The 27,899-nt window shown below is 37.8% G+C and overlaps 1 protein-coding gene across 5 annotated transcripts in view; it reads right to left on the reverse strand.

Moving 5' to 3' along the window:
- Positions 1 to 1,820: 1,820 nt before the first annotated feature.
- The window catches only part of CDK14 (cyclin dependent kinase 14), a 772,185-nt gene continuing 746,106 nt past the window's right edge, over positions 1,821 to 27,899 (reverse strand). For all 5 annotated transcript variants that reach the window (XM_074266573.1, XM_074266570.1, XM_074266566.1 and 2 more), the window contains one exon: positions 1,821 to 2,056. The gene's annotated coding sequence lies outside the window, so the exon portion shown is untranslated. The remainder of the gene's footprint in view (positions 2,057 to 27,899) is intronic.

The raw sequence follows: 27,899 nt of genomic DNA on the forward strand, positions 1-27,899 counted from the left end.
GAACAAGTGAAATATACCTATGGAATTGCCTCCTTAGTCCTAATTTGAACCTTTGTTATAGTGCATATTTTTAGGGTTTCCTTCTCCCTCCTGTCAACAAGTGTAAGACTTTTAAAAAAGCAAAATTGTGATCATTCAATCTAATTACAGGATGAAGCTTTGCTTCTCACCCAAATGGAAACATGAAGCTTTAGAACAAACCCATAAAATGGTTGTTTGAGATTCTTGAGAGTGTCATTTCCTTTTTTAAAAAAAAATTCTAACATCAGTTTTAAAACAAAACACTTCAAAGGCTCAAAATGCCTCAAAATACCTTAAATTTGGTAGGAATGCATGATAAAAGAAGGAGACACATCTCCCAGGAGCAAATGGTGAACATTTTCTTATTGGGTAAGTGTTCTGCTTTCCTTAAAATGTTAAATAGCAAAGATTACCTGCACAATTAAAAGTCAATGCTGAATCCTCAGAGCACCCATTATATTAATATAAGCAGTGACATCACATTGTACAGTGCATACAGTTCTGGGGCCTGTGAATCCTGGCATTCAGCTTCCTTGCTCTGGTGTGTCTGAACGTGGGGAAGGGGGGGAGCTTTCGAAGACAGAGTATTGGTCAACTTGACTAGACATCCCTCATTGTAGACATAATAAATGGAAAACCAAGAGGGAAATGGTAAGACCGAGCCAATGTATAATTGGATGTTTTCGTGGGAAGTTATGTCCTGGGGATGGAAATGAAGTATTCCTTTGGCTCTTTGCTGTTTGCAATGCAACAGCAAGTCTCACAACACTCCCAAATTTTTTTGAATTCAGCCATCATTTATTCCAGATCCAAGAAAATCAAATGTTTCCAATTTTCCCCCTGCTTCAAATTTTAAAATCTTCTTCTCTTTCCCCAAGTTTCCCTCATATCCTCAAACAAAGGTATCTAGGATCCTACTGCCTCATTTCCATTGTGAAACTAGTTGCAGCAGCCAGTCTGATGGGTCTTCAGTGGCTTCTTCCAATCATGTTGAAATGAAGACAAAATGGAACAGGGAAGTCTCTGAAATTTGAGAGAGCAAACTTACCTGTGGACAGCTTTACATTTTCCCCCTAAAGCTAACGAGCAAAGATTGCTTTAATGGCTCATTCAGCAAATATAGTTTTTCTACACCCTAGTCCTATAAACTCTTTTTTTCCTTTAAGAAATACCCCAAAGATGAGAAATAAGGGAAAATAAGGAAATAAGGGAAAAACCAAGTGCAGACAATATTCATGAAATCAAAAAGTTACTTTGATCTCCAGAGGCCAAATAGCAATTAACTAATTAATTAAGCAATTATTGTCTTTGTTCATATACCTTGTTTCCCTGTTCCTTCCCCCCCACCCAATCCCTAGCTCTGTTCCCATTTCCAACCTATTCTGCCATCTGGCATGCTATGTAATTTAAGAACAGTAACCAAATTGTGATGTGCTAAATAAATGTGCAATTATTTCCATGGCCAAAAAAAAAAAAAAAAAATCAAAACTCTTATGCAAAGATTCTCAAGAAGTAAATAAAACACTGATAGCGTGGTGGCCAAGGACAGTCCTTGTTACTCAGTCAGAGAATATGGGTTTGCTCTAGCTAAAAATGGCCTTCCCACTGGTTGAACTATTCTCAAAGAAAACACACATTCTTTTATGCCATTTTGTGGCTTTTATGTACAGACATTACTGGAGGAGTGTGAACACCAAATGTGTTGTCTTAATGTATTTAAGACCTTGCTGGTGAAAGCATAAAAACCCTTACAACGATGCTGCGCCGCAGTGGAAAATCAAACAAAATCCAACACAAAAGACTGGAAAGAATACATGCCATGTATCAGTAAGCAAAGCTTAATCTTCACATAGTTCTCTGAAATCACAAGGTATCCGAATGCGTGCAAGGTTTTAAATAAATTGCAGGGAAAATAGGGTCTTGCCAGCTTCAAAAATCCACCATGGGGAGAGAGAAAGGAAACTGAATCATGATTCACTTCATATTATTGGTCTCTTCATTAGATTTTCTTCTCCCCAGAATGATGACAACAATCCTGGAAGAAAAAAAAAGAAGCACAAATTGTGAAAAAACAAAAAACAAAAAACAAACCACAACCCAAAACAAAACAAAACCCCCAAACATTGTCCCCTTTCATGTTCCCCAACTCCTTTAGAGTGACTCTAAAGGAGAGCCACCTATTTTCATTATTCAGTACAAAGTACAATTTAAACCCACCTTTTAGTATAATATGATAAAACAGATGCTCTCATTTTAGTTTCTTTTCTTAATCTAATTCCATGTACCCTTGGATCACTCAGAGAGAAAGAAATTCAGCAACTTTCCTTCTTCCAAATCAGTGTAAATCATATGTGCTCACTGGTTAGAAGCATTTAATGTTTTGGAATCGTACAAAAAATTAGCCCCAAACCTGCCAATATGTTTTTTGTTGCAAAAACAAATCAACAAATACAACCTACAACTAAAGGGGGAAAAAAATCACACTCCAGTTGGGTTAGCTAGCTAGTGGTTGTTTCCAGTGATTAATATGCTAAATACCTTCAGCCAAACAGAGATGTTGTGTTGTGTGCCAGAAATAGCAAGAAGGCTGGTGGTTGCTGGATCATGCGGGAGGGAGTAAAGTGTAAAAAGACTGGAAATGTAGGAAGGATTCAGGTTGCCAAGGGTTTTAAAAGCCAAATGGAGGATTATTGACATTTGATCTTGGAAGTAACAATTTGGAATTTGCTGAGTATTGACAGGGGGAGGTTAGGTAGTGCTATGCTTTAGGAAAATCACTTTGGTAGCTAATTCTGAGATTGGCTAAAGAAGAGAGGAAAAGCAGCTAGGAAGAAAAACCGGAAGGCTAGCATGCACCAGATTGACTGCTATGTCAAAGAGGAGCGGGGATCAGGGGATAGATGGATGGATGGATGGATGGATGGATGGATGGATAGTTAGGCAGACAGATAGATAAATATATAGACAGACAGACAGATGGATGAATGGATAGATAGATAGATAGATAGATAGATAGATAGATAGATAGATAAGATAGATAACTATATAGATGGATGGGTACATGGATAAGTAGGTAGATAGACAGATAAATATATAAATAGATGAATTGATGGATGGATGGATAGACAGATAGAGATAGATAGAAAGATGGATGGATGGATGGATGGATGGATGGATGATAGAAGATGGATTGCAAAACTAGAAATGAGAGGACTTAGCAACAGATTGGACATGTGGGGGCCAGTATGAATGAGGAGCTGAGAATGACATCTAACTTGTGAGCCTCAATGACTAGGAGGATGGTGGGGCCCTCGACAGCAAGAGGAATATTTAGAAGAGGTGTAGGGGGGGAAGTGAAGAGGTGAAGGTTTGGGAGAATAACTTCAGTTTTGTACATAACAGAATTAAGATGTCTACTAGGACATTTAGTTTGAGAAGTCCTACAGGCAGTTGGAAATGTAAACCTGGAGGTTAGCAGAGAAGTTAGGGCTAGACCCATCATCCAAATGGACATTTTAACTGAATCTACCAGAAGGGAGAAGAAGCAAGCAAACATGTATTAAGTGCCTCAACTGTTCCAGGCACTGTGCTAAGTGCTTATGTAATATTGTCTCATTTGATTCTTGCAACAATCCTGAGAAGTAGGTGCTGTTATTACCCCTTTTACAGTTAAAGAAACTGAGGCTGACAGAGGTTCAGTGACTTCTTCAGGAGTCACCCCACATTTAAGGGTCTCAGGTCTTTTTACCCCCTGTGCGTGTGGTTGGCTAGGTGATGAGATGGGAATAGAGAGAAGAGTCCAAAGTCTTGGGGGAGATTCAAAGTTAGTAGCACGACAGGGATGGAGAAGTGAAACATTTCACTGAAAAGGAAATCATAAGTAAGTGATTCCTATTTGTCAAATCATGGCTCTTGAATCCCCCTCATTGCTTCGGTTCTGAAACAGGCAGGCATTCCAATCCCATTGGACTCTTTTAAAGGAATGGACCTAAATCAAGTTCTGCTGCTGCTGTATCTTCCTCCCGGCACCTGGTCCCAGGTTTCCAGACTCTCCTCTCTTACATAGGCCTTTCTCAAACACAGGCCGGCACCTCTGAGTCTACTGTAACAGCTATCACTTTCCCAGAGATGGGGAACATGGAAACAACCTCTTGACAAGTGGGTGCTTGGCAGAGTGCTAGATTTCACACTTTTACAGTTGTGAGATTGTGAAAATAGACTATTTCCTTCTGAGTCACTCATTTCCCCCCATTTCAATTACCACAATCTCTGTGTCTCTCAGCACACACATCTCTGATTTCTCACCCACGTCCCCTTTTCTCAGGGTCAGAAAACACAGAAGATAGTCTCACTGGAGTCTAAGAAATCTGGGGTCCTTCTGTATCCATCAAGCCCTACCTTGCTCTCATACCTGCTAACTTGCTTAAAACTACTTAATGTAGCTGCTTGTGATAGGGAGGGTATCCAGTGGGTGGTAGAATGATAAGAGTGTGGGCCTGGAGTCGACCTGAATCTGAATCTAGATTCAGTCTCTTACTAGCTGTGTGACCCTGAGCCAACTATTTAACCCTGTTTGTCTCAGTTTCTATCAGGTTTATATATATATATATATATATATATATATATATATATATATATATATATATATATATATATATATATATATATATATATATATATGCTAGCATCTCTACCATGGGATAATGAAGAATCTGACATGAACTGAAAATAACTAAACAACAATAAATGTTAGTAATACTATGGTCTGTTTATGCTCAATAAAGAAAACTATTACCTGTAAAAAAAAAAAAAAAAAGAGACCCCAAATGCTCAGAAGAAAATGAAAGAAAAATAAAAAGATATTTTCTATGCTCAACGTGCTGTCTCCTTCTAGGTCGTTTCTATCCCCCTAGTCCTCAGAGGAGCCACAATGGCTTTGCCTGGGCCCAGCACTGGGGCACGTTGTTTACAGAAGGCCTCAGGCACATCTGCTTAAGAGCATCTTTTTCTGATCTCTTACTCCTGTCTTCAAAGCCATCCCAAGCTGGAGCAGATAACATATAGGGATCTCCCCCCACATGACCCTTTTCCAATCTCCAAGGTCATCCTTCTGTTCCTAGTCAGAGAGCTCCCAGAATCCTAGCTTCTCCACAAAATCCATTTCAGAATGTGAAGATGAGACTCGGTGGTTTGTCCTGAAACCAAACAAGGAAGTGTGGTAGACTGGAAAGAATCCTGACTTTGGATTTGCCATTTCCTATCTGTGGGACCTGTACCAGGTCCCATCCCGCCCCCCTTGACCTAAATAGTTGATCTTTAAAATGAAAGGTAAGGGAAAAATTAGAACAAAAGGTTTGGCAACTGCCAATGTTGTAAAATTACCCATGCATATATCTGGTAAATAAAAACTATTAAAAAAAACAAAATAAAATAAGAGGTAAGCAACTTCAAAAGTACCTGGCAATCCTAGATGCTGCACACAATTCTTTCAGATTACTTCAAGAAATGCTTTTAAACATTTACTCTGGGTAAGACTATGTGCCATGAAATCAACGATTATTGCATTCAAGAAATTAAAGATATATTCCCTGCCCTCATAAAGCTTACATTCTAACAGGTCCATTTCCTTGGTTCTCCTGTCCTAAAATCCATTAGTAAATTATAAAAGTTATACCCCAGATAGTGACTTTCTTTGTACCTGTTGGCAGGCACAGATACACCAGCTAGCTGGTGGAATAGTGTAGATAGAGCTCTGGGCTTGGAATCAAGAAGACCTGACTTTCAGATCTGGGGTTAAACATTTATTAGTATTGTAACTCTTGGCAAATCATTTAACATTTGTCTGCCTCAGTTTCCTCAGCTTTAAAATGAGTTATCATCAGAATCAAGATTTTTTTTTTTTGGTTAAAAAAATCACAGCACAGTACCTGACACATAGAAGATACTTCATGAATGCTTAATCCCTTCCCTTCTCTCCCTCTGTTTCCAAATCAGGCAATCTCAGACTAGATCATAAGTGCTGATGTTTTGAAGGATAGATTTGCCCTTTAGAATGTACAAAACTATGACATATTGAATTGTGCTGTTTGAGGAGCCAGTGATGCCTTCCTGCTTATTTGAGCTTATTTAATATTAATGCTCTAATCTCTTTGGACAGACCAACTCATTTGATAATTATTGAGTTCTTCTGATACCCATGTGCCAAGTCCTGTTCTAGGGATATGAAGACAAAACTGTTTTAGGAATATTAAGATAAAAGTAAAATAATGCCTGACCTTAAAGGGCTTATCGGTCTGATAGGAAATTATATGAACATAGAAAAGTAAATAAAATGAATTTTATATATACACAAAATGAATGTCAAGTGATTTCAAAGGGAACTAAAAACCATGGGGGTCAGGATACATTGGCTTTGGAACTGAGGCTTAAGAGAATCCAGGGATTCCATGAAGGAGTGTACCTGAGTAAGAAAGAAAGGCTATGCAAAGGTCTGGAGGCAAGAGATCAACTATAATGTATAGGGAAAAGCAAGAAAGTTGGTTTGATTGACCATAAATAAAGAAAACTGGGTAATGCATAAGGCATCTTTAAAAAAACGAACCTGATTGTGAAGAACATTTAAGTACCCCCAAAAAGGCAGCTACAGTCTAGAGAAACACTGGAAACTTGTTGAGAAGGACAGTGATAGGATCAGATCTATACATTATAATTTTGGATGCTGTAGGGAGAATGGGTTCCAGGGAGATCAATTAGGAGGCCATTATCACAGCACAAGCAAGAGGTGTTAAATGTCTGAATAAGGATAATGGTTGCATAAATACAGCAAAGGGAACATATGTGAGAGAGACGGAAGGGAAATCAACCAGACTTGATAAATGATTGGCTAAGGGGGATGATGAGAGGCAAGGGTCTAAGTTATTCTAAAGTTGTGGCAGTGAGAGATGACGGTGTCCTCAAGAGAAATGGAGAAGCTTAAAGCAAGAGAGGAGAAAGTTTATGAGCTGACTTTTGGACATAACGAGTTGAAGAATGTGTTCAACATCCAATTGGAAAAGTTCAATAGGCAGTTTAGTCAAACAGAGCTGGAATTTAAAGGAGAGACCTGAGTTGTTTAGATAGAAGTGGGAGTAATGTTTTTAGAGATGAGATCTGAACCTCTGGGAGCAACAAAAGGGGATAGAGAGACCGAGGGCCCAAGAGAGAACTCTGCAGTAAATCCACATACAGGAGCCAAGGTGGTAAGTCATCTGGCAAAGGAGATGAAGATGGAGCCACGGGACACATGCAGAAAGTAGTGAGATATGATAACCAGTGATATCCAGGAGGAGAGATTGTCACTGGTATCAAATGCTACCTGTAGGATCAATGAGGAGAAGGTCTAAGAAGCTATCCGGATTGGCAATTAACAGAGTGCTCATCACTTTGGAGGGAGAGAGTATCAGTTGAATGATGAAGCCAGAAAAATAAGGGAGAGAAGAAGAGACGGAGGCACTAAATGTAGACAGGTCTCTTTGAGCCTCTGCTTCTAGACAGAAGGAACCATGTCTCCAAAATGTTTTGTGGGTATTAACTAGTTAACAGCAACATTAGGGCTCAGAGAATTAGCTGCTTACTCAATGATTTCTCTCCTTCCTCTCCTGCCTCTGTCTCTCTATCTCTCTTCTCTCTCTCTCCCCCTTCTTTTCTCTGTCTCTCTCCCCTTCTCTCCCTTCTTCTCTCTCTGTTTGTCTCTCTTTCTCTGTCTCTTTGTCTCTGTCTGTCTCTCTCTCTTTCACTGTCTCTTTCCCTACCTCCCTTCTTCTGTTTGTCTGTCTCTTTGTCTCTGTCTGTCTCTCTCTCTTTCACTGTCTCTTTCCCTACCTCCCTTCTTCTCCTTCTCTCTCTCTCTCTCTCTCTGTCCTTCTCTCTCTCTCTCTCTCTCTCTCTCTCTCTCTCTCTCTCTCTCTCTCTCTCTCTCTCTCTCTCTCTCTCTCTCTCTCTCTCTCTCTCCTTCTCTCCCTCACTATCTCCCTTTCCCTTTTGTTTATTATAATTACCAACTCATTTGAAAGCACTGGGCTTTACATATTACTGAACTTTGGGTTCAGAAAGCTACTGGATGACCTGAGAGACTTAAATATGCTGGAATGGAGGGGTGTTCTCCACAAGTCAATCTTTGCCAAATATATAGTTTATTGCTAATTATTTTTATACCATCTGAATTCCTTTTCATTTGTTCCTGTCAGAGTTGAGTTCTGGTAGCTGTGAGCTGTAGTGACTTCTAGGATCAGGTTTTGTTCAGTGCAATTTTGTCGTGATCGAGCACTGACATATTGAAAGATAACTACTTGTTCCCCCTTCCCTGCTTTTTTATTTTATTTTATTGATAGCCTAACATAGCACCTTGAAGAGATTCAATGGTTTGGGGGCTGCCCTGTTGAAGGCTTCTCTGGAAGCTGTCTTAGTCCAAACTGCATTATGGAACACCACTTTAACCACGACACTAAGAGCCCCTCTCGTCTGAAGTTGAGGTAATCGTCAAAACGTTTGGTTTGCTCATAGAATAGCACCATTCATGCTGCTGGCAATTATTGTATATATGTATACGAGTGTATGTGTATTCTTTGAAGTCTAAGTATGACCAGATGTTTAGTGAGAGGGATTTAGGGTGGGGATGAAGGAAAGATGCTGCTGTCTCTTCTGGGAAGTAGAATATCAGATTGATTTAAATCATCTACTTGTACATTCTCCACCAGTGAGATATACTGCACACCCAGAGACATAAATCTTGTTCATGAATCATCCCTTCAGATACACAGACATGTACACACACAGTCAATCAGAAAATTAACACCATTTGTCATTTGTTATTTTGACCTATCTCTGGAAAAGGAATCCATTTTATATGAAATGGATTATTATTGATAACAGTTTTATTCAGAAAATATCTACATGGTGCTTCTTGGCTATAAATATTAATTAATTGGATCCGTGATACCCATAATGCAACTTTGTTCTGACCTGGGTGCCCTATGAACTAGATATTTTTTGGATTCAATTTTCTTAAAACCAACTGTCAGCATCATGTGACAGGAGAGATGAAAAATGAAAGTGAGCCTTCCTGCTGTGCAGGTGAGTGACCTGTGGGAGAGAGCTCTGCCGGGTAGGATTTTTACACGTACCATCAGACACAGACCAATTGATTAGATCATCTCATACCCGCCACCAACTAGGCTCAAGAGACTAATTAGAGAGAGTACTGCCTGAGCGGGCACCCCATTGACACCTAATTTGCTCAGCCAAAGCCTTTGGGGAAAATGTATTATCTCTGCAGCTGCCCTTCATGCATTTCTGATTGGAGGCATGAGCAAGGAAAACTTGATCACTCTTTTGAGCAAACTGAATGTATGAGCCCTTGAGTGCTAAATACAAGCAAACAGACCCAAATTAAAAAGAACAGGCTAGGCTCCTCCATTTTCCCCTTTGTGCCCCCCATTAAATCTATATGTGTATGTTTGAGGGCACATATGTGCAGTTTGCATGCCCCAGGAAAACACACACACACACACACACACACACACACACACACACACCACTTGCTTCATGTTCTCCAGTGTGATCAGGTAGTCTAGTCTTAGCTGGTCTATTTTTCTCACTATCTACCCTACCCCCCTTCTCCTTTCTCTCTCCCTCCCTCCCCCCCCCTCTCTCTCTCTCATTCCCTCCCTCCTTTCCTTTTTAAAATTTTAAAAACAGAATAAAAAATAAACCCAAGAAACTCTTCTTTTAAAGGAACCAAGGAAATTCCACAGCCAATCCTTCTCTCCCCCTCCCGCCCTCCTCCACCCCCATTCCTCAGTGGTGTCAATGCTCAGCTATAGGCAGTGATTATTTCGGTTCTAACTTGATTCTGCTGTCGGCCTTCCTTCCATCGGCTAAAATGTGCAACATGGTTTAGATGAGGACTGCTGTTCGCTGGGGTATATATGGGGCTAATGGGCGACTTAGCTCATTTCTATTTCAGGCTCTGTTTTGTACAGTTGCCTAGCGAAGGTACAAGAAATATTCAGGCTGGCTGGATGGAAGGCAACTGCACTTTGGAAATGAGAGCATTTACAAATGATTCTGATCTGCTCGAAGAAATCGAATGCATCCTCTCCATGCTTAGGGTTTTCCCTGCTCAGAATCTATTTAGTGGGCACCAAATTCCTGATGTGTCACAAATGTGGACTCTGGGATGCAATGAGAGACAGAGAAATGATGAATAATGATCAGGTCAGTAGAGAGATGGGAATAATGGGAAGGGAAGGAAATGGAGGGAAAAAAAAAGAAAAAGAGCAAATTATGAAGATAGGCAAGTCGGCTAGGCCAAATCCCATAATTCCTGAACAAGAATTTCCACCATTGAAAAATGTCTCCCAAATAAACTTGGGCTGCCAGCTTTCTAAAGCCATAGCTTTCTTCCTGTGGCTTCCTTCCAATAGGTTTCACAAATCCCTTCTGGAGCCTGCATGAAGTCTGACTCTATATTGCCATTTTCTCAATTTGCTACTTTCTAAAATTCAATTAAAATTTTGCCATCTTGGCCACTGTTTTATAAAGAACCTTTTTAGGCTTCAGAGACTCACGGATGTGAATAATATTTTCTTAGGAATCCTTTTTTTTTTTTTGACTGTGGGAGATTCGGGTGGATGCCCAGATGGGGGGCATATGGAGGTGGTATGAGCAGTGTATGTATGGTTAAGTTTGAAAATCAAGCCCTCCGTCTTAGCTAAAATAATCCTTTGTTACTCATAACTGCCTAGGGAGTTTGCCCACAGTCTCTGAAGGGAGAATAGAGTCCACAAGTACTTTTGTCTCCTTTTAGTTATCATATGAATAGATTCTCACATGAAATACATCCAGGAAGAAATTCTATAACTATGTCACTCTGAAGCTTTGATAATGAAACATCACTCCCCTTAGAGGGCTCCTATGAACAGTCTGGCTTAAAAACTAACCAAAATAAGTAAACAAAATAGTCTTTTGTAACCAACCCACCCTCAAGCAGAGTTTGCTGCAGTGTGCAATCAAGCCCATGAAACGTCCCGATCAAAGTTTAGGGACTGAATACCCAGGGGAGCAGAATTTCCCCTCCCGGATGAAGATAGCTGTTCATAAAAACAACAACAAAACTCAGATGAGCTTTCAAAAATCTATCAAATAAAAAAGTCAATGATTAAACATCCTTGTTGTCTCACACACATGCATACAAGCACTCAAGAGTCTGAAATGTGTAATTCGAAGCCATCGTTTTAAAACTGAGTTGAGAAAATGAACTCTGACCTTGCTGGTACATAGGTAAGCTTTTAAACATGGGTTGCTTTCAGTAAAAGCTCAGATATATTAACATTTAGTTACAACTATTTTTATGGAGTTAAGGTAGGTCACTTCACATTCACATAATCATTAATGAGAAGCCTTTAATGATTTTACAATGGAGAAACTCTGATCAAAGACAGCAAAACTCTTAATTCAGACATAATCAATGGGAAGGTGATGGGGTAGAGGGATGGGAATGGCATATGGAATGTTTCTGTTCAATATCACAACACTGCCAGAAGAAATCAGTGATCTTTAAGAACAAACTGTAGAGTATGGATACTTAAAATTTCCTGAACTGATGCTTAAGAAAATAGCAAAATTTTAAAGTCACACAGCAGAAATAAATCCAGCTCATCTAACTATATCACCCTTTCTAGGGCATTTTGATAAACAAGATTCCATTTTGATAGAACAGCATGTTCTTATATAATAATCCGGAATCAATACGCACCATTTATCCTCAGGTTGTAACTAAGGTTTTTGCTGTGGAACTTTGGGAGTAAAGGAAAAGTTATAGGGGTATGAATATGAAAAAGCAAACTAACAAAAACTTATTTTTGTACCCTATTTCTACCTTAGCTTATCTAAACTCTCCATGTTTCCCTATCTCCCACAAGAAGAGACCATCCTGTTGAGTACAGCAAAAGGATATCAATTAAAATGTGTTAGGATCTGCAAGGTTCTCCCTTCCCCCACCCAACAGAAGGGACATAATTATAGGCACATCCTAGATCGCCAAAATCTTTCAAGTTGAAAGCTGTTATTTGGTCATGTCCATCTGGATATACAAGCCACTAATTGCAATGACTTTTCATATTTTAAACATCACGCCAAAGCAAAGGACTTGATTAAAAAAAAACCAAAAACAAAAACAGAACTGAAAACTTTAAGTGAACTGCTACTTCAAATGAACACATTTTATATCTGAAAGCACTTACTGAATGTATCTTGCTATATTCATCATTATCAATTCAAGTTGATTGAAATTCCCACTGGAGATGGGACATCGTGTGGTTTTAGTGGGAATGACTTAGAAAAGTGCTAAGCATTAATTATGACTTTTTTAAAAATGGCCCTTTTCTAAATTAGAAATCTTATACACATTCATCACCATCTTCTGAGGCAGATTATGCCAGATATGGGATTATTTTTGAAGCAACACACATTATACTCTAAGACCTAGTTTTTACAATAATAATGAAAATCATTGTAACTTTTTTTTCTTTTCAGGTTTGAAGAATAAGTTTTCCTTGTAAACAGCAAGGTTTATTTAATTTTGCTTTTGAAGTACCATGCAATATTAAATGTAAAGCCTGGAATGGCTTATTCAAATAATTAAAATGATACAATACTAAGAAGAGGAAAGCTTTCATCAAAGGTAGCTTGTTCTTTCTCAAGATTTCATATGACTTGGGATTTGATTTTCTCAGCACACCTTTGCACTGACTTGGTGGTCTTCCAAGTAAGCACAAGTTAATTAAATTAAATAGGATTTTGACCCTTTTACCTTCCTTATATATCACATCCCAAGTACTGCCTATTTAAATAAACCACAGGAAAAAGTCCTAAGGTTACACTGCCTGCATTACATTTTCTGATTATGGTAAAGAAACAAAATAAATATCCTATAAACCAATTCCTAAGCACTCCATAATCAGAGCAACCACTACCAGCTCATGCTGACTTTAATGAAGAGATCTGAGGGGAATGTGAATCCATTCAGGATGGATTTCCTCAAATTAAAGCCTGGGTAGTATTATTGCCCAGGGCATTGAAGTATACAGATTCTTAGTTCCCCTGCCACATCTAAGTGATCAGCTCCTATGTGTTTTGTGGATTCAATTTTATTCAAAAGTTTGCAAAGTCATTGTACTGGTGATAAGAAGGAGAAAAAATACAGAAGGAAAAATGAAGCATATCAAAAGGTAGCTATTATTTCTGAGGAATTATAGAACAACATAAAGAAAAAAAGTTTTTGAAGTCAGTAAGTGATTTAAGTTAAAAAAAAAAAAAGTCTCCAATATCTAAGGATGATGCTGTTTCATTGGGCCTGGGTACCTGTGAGAATAAATAAGGATCAGATTTTGTACTGAAGTGGTTTAAAAAAAAAAAAAAAAAAACTAAACTTGTCATAGGATCATGGATCTAGAATTAAAAGCGGTCTCGGAGGTCATCTAGTTTAATCCTCTCATTTCACAGATGAGAAAACTGAGGCCAAAAGAGATTAAGTGATTTTTCACATAACAACCTCCAGGAGTAAGATCTGAACCATCATTCTTTGACTTCAGAGCAAGTGCTCTTTCTAGTAGGCCTTTTTTGGTATTTCCCCTCATTTTATGCAAATTCAAAGAACTCAACAATTAATTCAATCAGCTGACAGGAGACACAAAAAGAAAATAGTTCTCATCTACAAGAAGCATTCTCTATTTCTCTCTCTTATTCTCCCTCCCTCCCCCTCCTCCCTCCTTCTCTCTCTGTCTCTCTGTCTCTGTTTCTGTCTCTCTCCCTCTCTCTTTGTCTCTCTCACTGTCTCTGTCTCTATCTTTGCATCTGTCTGGGCAAGTTAAAATGACAGGGACAATGGAAAACAAACTCTCCTTTCTCACTGAAAAACAGAGGAGTTGGATTCAAGGACTAATAAAATAACAATCCAACATTTCAGACTTTTTTCTCTAGGCCAATCTCATTTGAGGTGACAGGAAGAGGGAAGGAATCTCTAAGAAGGCCCCTAGACGTCAGTGCGATGGCTATAATTCTTCTTCCTATAATTCCTCTGGACTAAAAATTGGTTCTAGGAGAGCGGGGAAGTTGTGCATCAAGCCTTTCAGTCATGGATTAGTGCTCCATCCTAACATTCAGCAGACTCCAAACTTACTACCTGTTGCAGTTCTAGAAATAACCAGGGTGTTATTTCTAGTTTTGATGTGTTCTATAAGGATAATTATGAGACACAGCATGGTAACAAAAGAAAGAACACTGGTTGGAATCAGGAGAACTAGTTCATGTCCTCTTTATACCATACAATGATTTTGTGACCCTGAGAAAGTTATTTTACTTTCTGAGTTTTTTCACTCACCTATGAAGTGATATTGGGGCTTGATGATCTTTAAAACCCTTTCCAACTTTGACATTCTCCTACTAGGACGTGGACTCTGCTCCTGAGACCCTGGGCTCTGATAGGTGAGCCTTCACTTTATCTTGTTTAGAACCATGCCTTCATGCTACTTCCTGGACATTTTCCATGTGGACACATCTGCCAAATTCCCTCTTTGCTGGTTCCCTTTTTATGCGTCTGCTTATTTCATTAGAGTGTAAGTTTCTTAAGGAAAAGAACTATCTTGCTTGCTTTTGATAGTACCCTTAGTACAGTGTTTAGGCACAGAAAACACTAAAGAAATGTTTCATTCATTCATCTGGCCATCCATCAATTATTAATTCATTCACTTATTCTTCACTCATTCATTCTATGATTTATAAATCATAAAAATATATGATAATCTCTTCCATAAATTTTATTCATTTGTGAGAGGTATTTCTACGCAACTCAACACAATACAAATGATTGCTTTACATAAATGATAAAGTAATTTATGTAATTATGCAATTATGTAATTTGGGATACAAATCTCTACAAGGTTGCTAAAATATCTGGTGCGTAGCAAATGGCAAAGGTAATATTTCAAATCAGAAGTCCTGAGTTTATTTAATATATTTGAGCTTCACCAAGACATTTAACCTTTTTCTTTCAGATTCTTCATATAAATGGAAAGAATAATGTAATATCCACCTCACAAGGTCATTGTGAAGGGCATGTATATAAAGTACTTCATAGTCAGAACATGCTATATAAATATGACCCATTATTATTATTGTGTCCCTTAAAGGCTGGATATAAAGAACCAAAAAAATGTGGCCAAAAGCAATTTCATGTAGAAAATTCTCTGGTTGTTTTTGGGTAGACTCCAGGTATGCATATGTGTTCTCCATTGGTAACTCTGCTACTATTCAATGACTCTGGTCATCTCAGTAACTCAAACCACCATTTTACCTACTTAGAAAAGTACCAAGGGACACATTTACTGATAACAAACTTCCCTTGTGCCTATGCAGAAAAGTCTTATTTTGTAGTACACAAATTATGGCCTAGAATCAAAACTTTTTTTATTAATGTCTAAATTTCCAAAGCTTAACCCATGGAGAAATCTGAATTTTCATGCATTAGAAAGATGTCACGGGTACTTAGACAACAGTATGTTGTAGAGAAGTAAATGAAGGAAGAAATGCCAAGGAGAGACCTTTGGGAAATACATCAAAGTGCTGAGAAGTGGAGGAATTAGGCAAGACAGAGGAGAATTGGGAGAACGGGATGTCTCTGAAGCTAAAGGAAGTAAGGGTATTCAACCACTTTAAAACATTTATTAAATGTTTACTATGTGCCTGGCACTGGGCTAAGTAGGCGCTAATGGATTCACCTTTAGCCGTAAAGAGGCGATCAGTTTTGTCAAAAGCAGAAGAGAAGTTAAAGAGGTTAAAACCAGAAAAAAAGGTAATTAGAAGATCTTTAGTGATCTTGGGGGGGGGGGCAAAGTTTCATCAGCATGTTAGGGCTAGCAGCTCAAATACAAAGGATGGGGAAAGAAGGGGGTGAATCAAGGAAATAGGAGCATGGGGGGGATCCATCTAGAACCATTTGATCATATGCCAAATGTCAATGAGGAAATTTGGATTCTAGTAAAGGTTGAACTAGATGACTTCTTTCCACTCTGACATTCTGTGATGTATTTAAAAGCTATATGTACTTTAATTTACTTTAATACAAAAGAAAAGTAAGGTGGTACCATTTGCTAACTTTATACTTTCATTTCCCTTTTCCACTCCTAAATACCCACTTATTTTAGATGAACACACAAGTTTCAACTGTGGTCATATTACTATAACAGCACTGTTAAAATTTTTAGCAACAAATGCTCTAAAGTTTTAAAGGGAGATTTGGTCACTGCACTCAAGCTTTGGTTCCCTCTTGATACATGCCCTCCTGGGTCAGGAGTTCCAGTTCATTGGAGAGCTGAAGCTTTCTATGTCTAGAAAGAAGCTTTCTAATGCTTTTCTACAGTAGGAAAAAAAAAAGACAAAAACTTAGTTTAACAGTGGTAGAAAGAAATGGGATTATCTCAGCAGAAGGTTATTCATAAAAGATAGGTTTCTGAATTTTTTTTAGGGTCCTATTCAGTCACCTAGAAGAGCATCCCTGAAGAACAAATGAATCTAGTTCATTTATCCAAGTCAATACCACAGCTTTCCAGTACCTTTTATAATTTCCTTCCAAGAGGAGGGAGCAACAGAAGAGATCATGGCAAGCTCTGTCTCTACCTTCAGGCAGGACCACACCTAAACCACCCTAGACTATTGATTTGGTAAGCAAGGACATAATTTCTCTTCAAACTCACGCAAAACAAGAGTCATGTCTTGTCTGAATTATTTTGTTTGTTTTCCAGTCTGCTGGCAGTAATATCACACTCTAAACATCCAACACCAAAGATTTTGCCCCACCAAACTTCTTCAAAGTTTTTGATTTTTCACACTTAGATCATGTTGAAAAAAGAAAATCCCAATGATTCAGGTTGCCTCATATTTTCAGATGAGAAAAAAAAAAAACAAAACAAAACAAAACAAAAAAACAGCCCAACCCAACACCCACACGACAATGTAGTTTTTAACTGATAACTTAGGATGACGCTTGTCATGCAAAGTTAAAGCTTATATGGAAAAAAAAAAAAAAAAGACCAAGCAAAATCAACTTCTAGCAGCTGCTTTATTTTTTCTTCTCATCACAATCCCTAGTTTCAACTTCTCAGCATGAGACACCTTGTTCAGTGAACAAGGACGTGAGCCACAAAAAGGGAAGAAACTCTTTTATTTATTAATTACCAGTCTCCAGAGTTTCAGGGACAGAGTTTGTATATACTTCTCATATCAATTATTTCAGACTTTTGTCTATAGTTTATATATCACATTTTATACCCTGTAAAACTAAAATTTCTTCCTGTAGGATCTTATTTATTTATTTTTTTAAAGCACAGGGGCAGCTGAGTGGTGAAGTGGTTAGAGCACCAGCTCTGAAGTCAGGAGGACCTGAGTTCAAATCTGACCTCAGACTAAGACTTAACACTTCCTAGCTGTGTGACCCTGGGCAAGTCACTTAATCCCAATTGCCTCAGGGGGAAAAAGTGGAACCAATCCATTTGAAAGGAAATATATCCAGAAATAAATCCAGAAAAAAAAAAAGAAGAGTTATTTTTACTTTTCCCTTATTCTAAAGGGTAAGCATTAAAGAGGTAGGGTTAGTCTGAGGGTGGATTGGATGGAATATCCCAAACATTCAGATGTGAAGTCTTAATTTCATCATCTTAAAAAAATGGAAATAATAATAATAATACATTTCCTACCTACATCATAAAACTTTTTTTTTAAAGAAACAATCATGGTTAAGTGAACTGTCACACAGATCAATGGCTGAGGGTCACATTTGAATTCAGATCCTCCTGATTCCAGATCCTGAGCTCTGTCTACTGCAATATCATCTAGCTGCGCTTCATAAAGTAATTTTGAATAAAATGTTTTGCAAATTTTAAAGTTCTCTGTAGAGAGGGGATATTATTATTACTACTTTATTTGTTCCTAGGACATATATCATTACTTAATAGGTTTGGAAATCCATAGCCAGTCTAGCAGAAACTATATATTTCCTCTTATTCTGATATTTCCCCATACATAAATGGTTATGCTTTAGGTTCAATGCAACAGAACAGACTATTGCAAAATGTAGCAAACATGATTTAGATAAACATGATTAACTCATGCTGATCATGTTCTTCCCTGCTAAGAATACTCTTTATTAAAATAAGAGTAACATTAACTATTATTATATGAGAATGATAAATAAAAATCATCTAAAAGGGTGAAAAATATAAACATCTACCTATATCTAGATATAGTGAGATACTTTCTTTTCACAATTAAGAGATAACAGTTATCAATTTCTGGTAATAATACTTTATGCAGTATCTTTATCAGATCATAACTGGAATAATTCATGTAATCTGGATGTTGCATTTAAAGAGTAACATTTATAAATTATAATATGTATATATACATATATATGTTATACATACTATCTAGCATACATATTATAGAATTCAGTTTCTTATACTGTGGCTTGCAAACTTATATGGGATTCTTTTTTTTTTAATTTTATTTATAATTTTTTTGACAGTACATATGCATGAATAATTTTTTATAACATTATCCCTTGTATTCATTTTTCCAAATTATCCCCCCCTCCCTCTACTCCCTCCCCTTGATGACAGGCAATCCCATCTTATATGGGATTCTTGTAACTAAATGTGGGGGTCACAAAATTATGCTTTATTACCAGTAAAGTTTGATTTGTATATCTATTTTATTACCTATATGCCCACAGTCAAAAATTTCTCAGGCAAAAAGGGATTGCAAGTGGAAAAAAAATTAAGAAACCTTACTACAGCATATATGTATATTTATATAATTATAGTAGAGTATGTATATATAATGTGGTCTAAAATGTCATTATATAAAAGAAAAGTAGAAAGAGCTGTTAGTGTTTAGCGTAGAAAAGATTAAGGGGAGAGATTGAAGAGTTGTCCTTTGAAAGACAGAAAAGATCTGTGATAAAGAAGTAGATTCTGGATCAATCTAAGAAATAGCTTCTTGACAATTAGAGAGGCTTACCAATGGCACAGGCCAGCTAACAATGCACTGGGCTTATTTTGAAGAGGCAGATGTTGGTTGTAGGGGACTACAAAGTATCTGGAATATAATTTGTGCAAAGTAACAGAGAACTAAGCAGTGTCGAGGAAGCATTAGGAAAAATGGAACCAATCATCATGAAATCTAAGTCATTTGATGCTAGAAATTTTCAGGGATAAATTCTTTGGGGAAAAAAAGAAAAAAAAAACTGACAAAGGCCACTGGACCATATAAGGAAACAGTAATTACAAAGGAATGAAGAGATAGAGAATGAGCTGAGATTTCATTGCTATCAGGGACTTCATGAGCAGGAAACCTCCCAGTAGGATAGGACCTTCTCTGCAATTTCTAGTGGTATAAAGTTGTCCAGAAACCTGAGAGACAGTGACTACTAAGGACATTCAGGCATTCTATCAGAGGCAGAAGTGCCTCTGTCTACAAGATACTGTCTCTCAAAGGCAAGAAACCTGAGTCCCAAAGTTCTACCTCATCTTCTCCATGTTCCCTTCAGATTCCAAAGGAAACAATGAGAACTTCCTAATGGCATTGAATATGTCTGCTAATCTGTGGCATTTGGTTCTGTTTCCACCTCTTCTTCTAGGCACTAAAAACATCACCAGCTTGTTTTTTTAATTGCTAAAATTAAAGATTTAGGGTTTTCTTAGTAGTTGTAAATCTAATCTTGGAGCATACTGAACTCCTTGTGATGTGGTCTAAACTGATGTGGGAAAAATGAGTGCCACGGAAATCTTGGTCAGCATTTTAGATTTTGAAAGATTTAGATTTCGAAGCATTTAAAAACATTCCAATGCTGAGAAATCCAATGTTCTTTGAGACTACACACATTTTAATGCAATAGTTATCAAGTGTTGATGGCGAGCTTCTCCAACTTGTCCTGTTTGGAGACAACATCATACTCTTTGCACTGAGCCACAAACACTCTATAAAGTTATCACATAACATGGAAATATCTGACTATCCACAGTGAAGTGCCACGTGCTATCCAGACAATGTTGTTTGTCCATCCTTCTCCAAGAAGACCATGACATTGGGGAGGGGAGGTCATGACAAGCAAGTGAATTGGATTTCAGGTGGGCAGGCATGGGCAAGGTCACTGCACCCCTTTCCCTTCCAGGGCCATCTGGGTCCAGTGACCAGAGATGGATCAGAACGACTGGAGATGGCCACACAGTGGGAGACCTGGGCCTTTTTAAGCTAAGGTCTTTTTTTATTATTATTATTATAGCCATTTATTTACAAAACATATGTATGGGTAATTTTTCAACACTGACCCTTGCAAAGCCTTCTGTTCCAACTTTTCCCTTCCTTCCCCCCATCCCCTAGATGGCAGGTAGTCCAATACATGTTAAATATGTTAAAACATATGTTAAATTCAAAATATGTATAAATATTTAAATAGTTATCTTGCTTCACAAGAAAAATCAGATCAAGAAGGGGGAAAAAAAGCCCGAGAAAGGAAACAAAATGCAAGTAAACAACAACAGAGAGACTGAGAATGCTGAATGCTATGTTGTGTTATACTCTGTTCCCATGATTCTCTCTCTGGGTGTAGATGGCTCTATGCATCACTGCATAAGTGGAACTGGTTTGAATCATCTCATTGTTAAAGAGAGCCCCGTCCATCAGAATTGATCATGGTATAATTGTTGCCATGTATAATGATCTCCTGATGATTTCTGCTCACTTCACTTAGCATTAGTTCACGTAAGTCTCTTCAGGCCTCTCTAAAATTATTTTGCTGATTGTTTCTTATAGAACAATACTATTCCATAATGTTCATAGACCATAACTTGACTTGTTCAGCCATTCTCCATCTGATGAGCATCCACTCTTGCTGCTACAAAAGGGCTGCCACAAACATTTCTGCACATATGGGTCCCTTTCCCTCCTTTAAGATCTCTTTGGGATATAAACCCAGTTGAAACACTGCTGGATCAAAAAAGCTTGAAAACTTTTTGAGCATACTTTCAAATTTAAGCTAAGGTCTTAACAGGTCTTAACTTGAGGCAACACCCATTCAGTGCTTAAGTCTAGGCAAGAAATGAAGCAGACAATCGCCTCTTAACCAGTCGAAAAGAAAATCAATTGGGGAAGGGGAAAACTCTCAGAGTTTCTGGTCAAAATAAGAAAAAAAAAACTATTATTTACATCACTCTTAGTCAATCAAGATCCAAACAATTTGCTCAGGCAATACTATAAAGATGGATGATTCACAGAAGTATTAAGTGACAATTCATCAAGAAACACCACTTCAATAGGCACTATATTGGATGATAAGCTGGTATCAAGGAGGAGGATATGTTTAGTTTATATTTGGGAAACCACAATGCTTTCAGGGCAGCTAGTGGCAGAGTATATTGAGTGTCAGGAATGGAGTTAGGAGATATCTTCATGAGTTCAAATCTGGTCTCTGATACTTCCTGACTGTGTGACCCTACTTGCCTCAGTTTCCTCATCTACAAAATGAGCTGGGGAAGGAAATGGCAAACTATTCCAGTGTCTCTGCCAAGAAAATCCCAAATGGGGTCACAAAGAACTAGATATGACTGAAAAATGTTTGAACAAAAATTCTACTTTTACATTTGAAGGGCTACAAATGACAGAATCATTAGATTATGACTTTTTTGCACAGCATGATAAATGTGGAAACATGCTTAGAAGAATTGCATATGTTTAACCTATACGGAATTGCTTGCTGTCTGTCTTGGGAGAAGGAGAGGAAAAAAATTTGGAACACAAGGTTTTGCAAAGGTGAATGTTGAAAACTATCTTGGCATACATTTGGGAAAATAAAATACTATTAAAAATAATAATTGATTTATAAAGTTAGTTAGAGCTGAAAGGAATCTTAGAAGCCATTTAGCCTAACCCCCTAGTTGGACAGATAAATTGACTTAAATCCAAAGCCTTGCCCAAACTTGACATAGATAGGAAATGGTAGAACCAGATTTTGTAGTGAGATCCTTTGCATACAAATCTAGCATTTTTTCCTATTCCTTCATGCTGCCATGTCATACTGCTCCCGAAAGAATCAAAATTACAAGTAATCCTGGGGGCATCAATAGGTTTCAACCTAATAGCAATGAATTGAGACAACGAAGGAAAAAAGTGGTCTGGTAAAGGAGCAAGAATGAGAAATGCCAGATGGACAGCTTGGGTACTAGGCTGGACTCCAGTATGTTGGCACAGACTCCTGAATTTATAAGAACACATGGAAAATTGCCTGAGAATCCATGATGAGCTCATAAATCTGTATCAGCAGAGGAGACAGACACACAGATGAAATCACAGATCCAATGTCAGAAAAACCACTGCTGTGGTCCCAAAACCACATGATAAATAGAACATTAGGGATTTGTAATAAAAAATTTACATTCAATTGACATTAATTGATACATCTAATTGTTATTAGGTTATTTGATCAGAGTCTAAAGTTTTGCAAAATATCTACGAATATGATTGAAATCACAAGAAGGAAGGAAGAAGAAAAAAATTTCATGGCTTAAATCATTTATCTAAATCAAATAGTTTCTGTGATTTTTTAAAAAATGGTACCATAATCTGTAAAGATCATTAACATTATTGGACTTGATGAGAAGGTAAGAAAGAAAATCTGAAAGTTACATAAAAATTATTTCAATTAAATGTGAGACATGACTACTAGCAAAAATACTTAGATATCCTACAGAGTCTAGTATAATAGTCATAAAACCAAAGGTCAAATGGCCAACATCTGTGGGATCCATGGCCATCATTTGAAATCATGATGAACTCTGCCATTTCCCACAATTCCAAGGCAACCTTCAACATTACAGAAATGGAACCCCAAATCAAAATGACATACTAGTAAATCTAAGCCTGGTACAGAAGATAGAGGGGTCAGGAAGATCTGGGATAAGTGATTTATTTAGCCTTTTAGTGCCCCAAGAAAATCTTTTGGTGTCTAAGTTGCAAAACAGATGTTGACAGAGTTAGTTTCCTCACTAGGAGGTTAGTAAACTGATTAAAACGCATGCTTGGTACAAAAATATAATGCTCCTAAGATTGAATGAAGGGTGTCCCTTTATACTAAGCTAGTAAGCTGAAATCTGCACTGACTTTTGGGACACTGTATATTATTTCAAAGTCTCATAATAGTCTTGTGAAATAAGTACTACAGATTATATACATTTTCCTTAATTTAGAAATGAGAAAAGTCCATTATTATATAACTGGTAACTTTCAGAGGCAGGACTTGAGAAGTGAGGACTTCTGAATCCCAAGCCCCAATATGATATCCAGTGATACCTGTCTCCTGGTTGTTCCAAGGAACAAGGCACTCCATCTCTCAGTTCTAAGCATTTTTTCTGGCTGTCTCCTCCTTGGAACCTCTCCCTTATCTATTCTGCCTACTGAGCTCCCTGGCTTCCTCTAAGTCCCAATTAAAATCCTATCTTCTACAGGAAATGTTTCCCAACTTGTCTTAATTCCAGTGCCTGCCATCTGTTATTTCCTATTTTATCCTGTATATAGCTGCCACTGTGTATATTTGTTTAGATCATAAGGTTCTTGGGGACAGGGCCTTTTTTTGCCTCTTTTTCTATCTCCAATCCTTAGCACGTGCCTGGCACACAGTAGGCACATAAAAATATTTACAGATTAAAAATCCACTACCATGGTCACTGGTTAAGGAAGATTAGTTTGATATTGTTGTATAAAATAGTCTAAAGTCAGAACAGTGGGGATGTTATTTGGAGGATCTGGATTAGATGATGGCAGAGGCAAAGTAGATGAAATAGATATGGGAGCCATTTTAAAGAAAAAAAGCAAAGGGTTTAGGGACTGGGTTGAATAAAAGGTGAATTCCCAGGATTTGAAATTAACTAACAGGAAGAATGGTAATGACAATGACAGGTAGATTGGAAAGGGGACTGAATTTGGGCATAAAATAATAAAGTTAGTGTGTAAATAGCTGTAGGCAGGCAATCTGGATAACTCAGGAATATTCAGATTTGTTTAAATTCTGTATCCCATTTTATCTGTGTGTAGAACAACTTAAGATCACAGTATTTTTAACTCAGTTCTGTTTAACATCCAACCAATACACCAGAGACTCTTCTTGTGTTCTCTTTAGATTATATGAATAATGATGAATAATAATAGTGAATATTCATATAATGATTGCTATGTGCCAGGTATTGCACTTTACAAATATTACATCATTTGATGCTCACAATAACCCCGGGAGGTGGAATACTATTATTGCCCCCGTTTTACAGATGAGGAAACTGAGGCAGACGAGAGGTGAAGCGACTTACTCAGGGTCATACAGTTAGTCATTGTCTGGGGTCAAATTTGAACTGTGCATTTTCTGATTTCAGACCCAGAATTCTATCCAGAGCACTATCTAGCTGCCTACCTACATGAATACAAGTGAAGTCCAGGGGCTAGCCCCGGTACCCTCTGCTCTCACTACATGGCTAGATCACTACACGGCCAGTTATACTGTCAGATGACATTCTTTATATTGCTGGTGTCTGGAAGACGTGGGTTCAAATATTGCCTTAGATACTTACTGACAATATGTTTGTAGGAAATACCCACAGGAATGAGACCACGGTACTTTTAAGTGTCTTTGTGAATTATTAAGTTACATAAAGCCAACCTGGCTGGGATGTTTGTAGTATGCTCATTATTTGTGACCCAAAACTCTGAGCTATTCCATTAAAGCCTTCTCTCCTCACAGGGTTAAGCTTTAGCCAATGAAAACAAAATTCCTCATAAAATTAATGGAAACAATCTGCTCCTTCCTTACTGAAAAGGGATTTTTCTTAATTACATTTTTTTGCTTTGAATCATATATCCTGTAGCTTGATTAAATCCTCTTAGAAGTCAGCTAAGCATCTAGCTTTGCAGTGTGAATCTCAAAGCTGGTGTTTACTTGTTAGATGTAAACCTCTCTATCTAGGAAAGCCCAGATTCTGCTCAAGTAATGAGAGCCCATGCTTTCCCCTTTGAGGGCACAATTTATTCCTGAACTTTTTCAAAGCAGTGTGATCTGGCCTAAATGTTATGAAAAATAAAAACAGTTAATTACTGGAACTCTGATTAAACTCTCACTGTGCATTTAGGTTTGAAAAAGCTCTGAGTGTAAGAGAAAAATGAGAGATAGTAGAGATGAGAGGAAATAGCAAGGTAACAAGGAAACAAGTCATTATCAGACACCCATGGGACATTTCCATTGGTTATGGAAATGATGAACCATGTCCTCAACAAATTCATGTCACAAGCCAAGAACTCCATACCTTTCATTCCCATTTCTCCCCCAGTTTCCATGGTAGCTGTTATTTCTCTTCAAGAATGACATTTATCTGATAGCCAATACAAAGTAGAACTAAAGGAGGTTTGAGCAGCCAGCATGTACCTAGTTTATCTCCTGCATAGTAGTTAGTAAACTCACCTTACCCCTCAAAAGATTTATATATGTGTATGTATGTATATTTACCACAGTATGGACTTACAATTGAGCCAAGAGCAAGTCTTAAACTTGTTGCCACAGCAAGAGGGTATCAGTGAATTGAGGAATTGAGAATGAGCTGAGTCCTAGCTCCCCTTAGTCAAAAGTCATCTCCACTGCTTTATAAAATAATGCACAAACTCCATAGCTTGGCTTTCAAAGTCCTGTATGATAAAGCTACTATTTTCTTAGCCCTTTACCTCCACCCAGAAAATCCTCAGCTGGGGGTTGGCTGGAATTCTACCATAGTGCTCTCTCCCCATTCTTTGAAGGGAACCTTCTGCTTGCAATCTAGGATATTCCCTTCAAAGCTCAGCTCAAGTCCCATGCCTTCCCTTCCTGATTGTCCCCTCTCTTAGTAACTATTCCTTCCTCTGAGCCACAGTTCTTAAAATATGCAATTGGAGCCAAATTCACAAGCAGATTTAGGCCTGACAGAACATTTAGAGTTAAGAAAGGAATGGGTTACTTTTCCAAAGTGCTGAGTCCCTCTCCACTTGAAGTCTTCAAGTAGAGTTTGGATAATTAATTTTAGGAAACTTGTAGTCAGGAATACTATTATACATAAAATGCTTAATGGACTTCCTTCCAATTCTAATATTCTGTCAATACATTTCCGTTAGAACAGGAGTGGATAGACTTTTTCATAGAATGACTTCATTCCACTTCCTCTTAAGTTTTCTCTTCTGAAGACTTCCTTAATCGTCTACATTGCCCCCTCTAACTCAAATAATAGGTGAGATCTCTGAGTAGGATATGAATTTCATATTTTAAAACTAGTAGTCAGAATATTATCATAGAATTATAGGTTTTATGCTAGAAGGGCTCTCACCAAACATCTCCTTTCATTTTTCAGAAAAGCGGAGTCAAAGAAAAGATAAATTATGAGCCAGTTAACAAGCATTTAGCATTTAATAAGTTATATGTGCGAGACAGTGTACTAATCAGTGGGAATATAAAACAAGGCAAAAGCACATTCCTTGCCCTCAAAAAACTCACATTCTAGTGGAAAAGACAATATCCAAAAAAGTGTGTGAGAGACAGAGACAGAGAGACAGAGACAGAGAGAGGGAGAGCTACTAATAGCAGGGGTGAATGGGAAAGGACTTGTGCAGAAGATGGGACTTGAGGTGATCCCCATTTCCCCTCGCATTGGTGGTTGAGAGCTTTGCAGCACTGGTACTTCCGAGTTGCTGTCTCTGGTAGGCTTCTGTTTCTGTAGAGCCAAGCTGGCTATTGAGATCTGAGCAAATTACCATATCTTGGAGCCAGGGTCTCTGTGTCATTGAAATGGGGGAGGCATTTACAGGAGTCGGTTTTGATGTTAGCATGTGATAGGTCCTCGGATGGGTCAATGTAGCCTTGCTGCTGTCAGTGTGGAAGGTGGGGACAGAATGCTGAGTGAACTCTATTTCAAAAAGTGTCAGTTCCTGAGGTTTTTTTTTTTTAACCTTCTTTTGGATTCTGGATGTCTTAGACTAGGAGACCAAAAAAGGTTGCTTTATCTTTGGCACATCATTTCTTTTTTGGACAGGTTTGAGAGGTCATGGACATAGAAAATGTCTAGTCTGCTATTTTTAGAAGCATTTCTTAACAGAAAAAGTTTTTTTTTAATTTTTATTAAAAGAATACAGATGATTTGGGGATCTTTATTTACAAAAATGGTCAGATTGCATACATTAAATGTCTCTTCTTTAAATTTCTAATGTACACATAAAATGTCTTTAAGGTTCTCAAAACTGATTGAAAAAAATTGTTTGTAAATCACTTTTGAAAAAACTTACAAAATTATATTTCATGATTGTATTTACCTATGAATGCTTCTGTCAAGTATTTTTTGATTCTATCATGTTTAATGAGTCACTTGGTGATACTGGAATAAAGATATGTTTTTAAAGAAGGGGAAGAAAGCAAAGCTTCCCAGGCAATGATTTTTGAAAAACTGTACTTTTCATTATCACATCTGTGCCTAAGGTGGGGCTCACTCGCGCCAGATACACACAGTACTTGTGTTTGAGCATCAGTAAATACACAATAAATATCATTCTCTGGCACCCCTAATCTCACTGTATTTGACCTCTAAGAACAGTGTGTGTCATCGTGGAGTAAAAGTGGTGGTGAAGCATTTATCAAGATAAAAGACCTCAAGCAGTTAACCTGCTCAGTGTAAGCGATGCAGGCAGGCAACGGGATAATGACCTCCATCCAAATGTGGAAGGTCTATCAATTTAAT

The sequence above is a fragment of the Sminthopsis crassicaudata genome, chromosome 5, assembly GCF_048593235.1.
Source record: "Sminthopsis crassicaudata isolate SCR6 chromosome 5, ASM4859323v1, whole genome shotgun sequence".
In the NCBI taxonomy this organism is placed as follows: Eukaryota; Metazoa; Chordata; class Mammalia; order Dasyuromorphia; family Dasyuridae; genus Sminthopsis; species Sminthopsis crassicaudata.